The sequence below is a fragment of the Momordica charantia genome, assembly GCF_013281855.1.
Source record: "Momordica charantia cultivar OHB3-1 chromosome 6 unlocalized genomic scaffold, Mcharantia_2.0 BLBB01000006.1, whole genome shotgun sequence".
Classification (NCBI taxonomy): domain Eukaryota; kingdom Viridiplantae; phylum Streptophyta; class Magnoliopsida; order Cucurbitales; family Cucurbitaceae; genus Momordica; species Momordica charantia.
This window is the reverse complement of record NW_028275164.1, coordinates 13,002,792-13,005,224: the sequence shown is the minus strand read 5'-3', so window position 1 is coordinate 13,005,224 and position 2,433 is coordinate 13,002,792. Positions and strand designations below refer to the sequence as shown.

General features: G+C 32.9%; 1 pseudogene; it reads left to right on the top strand.

The window, feature by feature from the left end:
* Positions 1-507: 507 nt before the first annotated feature.
* On the top strand, positions 508-1,365 carry LOC148210704 (uncharacterized; annotated as a pseudogene).
* Positions 1,366-2,433: the final 1,068 nt, after the last annotated feature.

The window sequence follows — 2,433 nt, the reverse complement described above, 5'->3', positions numbered from 1 at the left end:
TCTTGGTTCTTCGTTTTAATTTTTTCATTCTTCTAAGCATTCTTATCTTAGTATTGAATCAATTCACACTTGTATTTTATGTTCTTGCTTGAATTTTGACATTGCAATATGTTGCAAGAAAAAAAAAACAGAATGTAAAATGGTCATATTTGTTGGGTATTCTCTTGTTTTCCAAGTTGCTTTATTGGAAGATATTTAGAAAATATTTATGGTATTGAATCAATTGACACTTGTTTTTTATCTTCTTCCTTGAATTTTGGTATTGCAATATATTGCAACTAACAAAAACAAAATGTAAAATGATCATCTCTCTTGAGTATTCTATTGTTTTCATTTTACCAATTTGCTTTGTTTGAAGCTATTTATAAAAGATTGATGGTATTGAGTTATTAGAACTTTGTATTTTTATAGTTTCTTGACTGGATTTTGGCATTGCAATATATTGCAAGAAACAAAAACAAAATGTAAAATGAGCATCTCTCTTGTGTTAATATTCTTAATTATGACATGGTGAATAATGATGTTTTTGTAGGTGTTAAAAGTTCTGTACTCAATATGTTATCGTCATCAATCCCTTCGTATATAATAAAGTCGTCAGATCATTTTCAATCTCAAGTAAGTTGTCTATCTCACTTCACGACGACAATCAAGAATATTAAGTATAAGTTGAGTCATACTAAACTTGAGATGTTCAGAAGAACACGTTTTGGATCATTTCTGGATGTAGATATAATATTTAATGGGCAATTGATCCATTATTTGTTATTGAGGGAGGTGGAGCAGAAAAATAGTGATTGTATTAGCTTTATGGTTAGAGGAGTGATCTGTACCTTTTCAAGGATGGAGTTCGATATGGTAATTGGGTTTGGCGACGTGGAAGTTGTTCAAGTGGGACCAAATTAAGTCATAGACTCCGAAAGACATATTTTAATGATAAAGAGTCTATCACAGCAAATGAAATAGAAAATAAGTTTTTGAATTTCGAGGGTGATGATGAGAATAGGGTGAAGCTGGCACTGATATACCTCATAGAGTTGACTTTGTTGGGGAAGGATAAGAAAACAAAATCAATTCTAAATTGCTTTCAATTGTAGATGATTGGTCTACATTTGATAGTTATGACTGGGGCTCAATAAAATACGAACGCACGTTGAATGGGCTAAAGAAAGCATTGAGAAATGCTCGAACATCTAATCGAGAAAAATATTGTATAAGCAGGTTTCCACTAACAATACAAGTATTTTAATTATTTTACCTAATTTTAATTAGTTTACCTAATTTTATGTATATAATAAACTTCCATACTTAAATTATGTTTGTGTCATGTGTTGTAGGTATGAGCGTATGAGTCTATATCGACCATGAGTGGTTATGTTGCAAAGAAACTGGATAAGAATGTTATCCCTCGCATGCTTCATTGGTCGTGTTCACAATCACCCTTAGCTAATTTTTTAGAGAGTGAAGTGTTCGATATAAAGAAGGTATGCAACAATTATAACATAAGGGTTTACTATAATAACTATGTTATATTACCTAACTATTTTCTGATCTTTTAGATGGAAGTTAGAGAATTCCTCAAGTTGACAGATGATGCAAAGTTGTCAATTCATGCAATTAGAGGTCAACCACCTTCCAAACCATGTCTCCCAAGTCCCAATGTTATATCCCATCATACACTAATCTTCAAAAACAAGATGCGACACCCCATGAAGACTCAAATAACATTCCAGATGTGAAAGATGACTTGAAGGCCCATGTTTTGGGGATGGAGAAAGACCTACTTGAAGTGAAATTTACATTAGGAAGCGTATTGGAAAATCAATGTGAGATGAAACATATGTTAGCAAGCATCTTAAAGAGCCTTAAACGAGAAGAACAGGTATGCAGTCCTAATTCATTTAGAGATAAGACTGTTATTAATGTTTACTTACTACTTATAGTCATGATACAGGTCGATGATGAAAAATGTGTACAACTTAAAACTTTTGATGATAAGAGTTTGTTTAAGGATGTCTCTAATTCTTCTACACCTAGTTGGTTGAGGATGCCTATAGAAGATGATGATAATGTTAAGAATGAGGTGCAACAACCTTCTATTGAGAAACATGATAAGGTTAGGAGTGAGGTGCAACAACCTTCTATCGAGAATCATGATAAGATTAAGAGCGAGGTGCCATAATCTTATATTGCGGACCATGATAAGGTTAGGAACGAGGAGGAAAAATGTGTACAACCTTTCGTTCAGTATCTTGGAGATTCATATGTGACTGAGATCACACCCTTTGTCGTTGTACGATCTAACATTCGTCGTGCACGTAAGAGACGTGCTAGTAATTGGACCTTAGATCCATTTACAACTTTCAAAAAGAAGATAGATACTAACAAAATAGACCAAAGTTTGAAAGAAATTCAAATTTTGTACAATCCAATGCA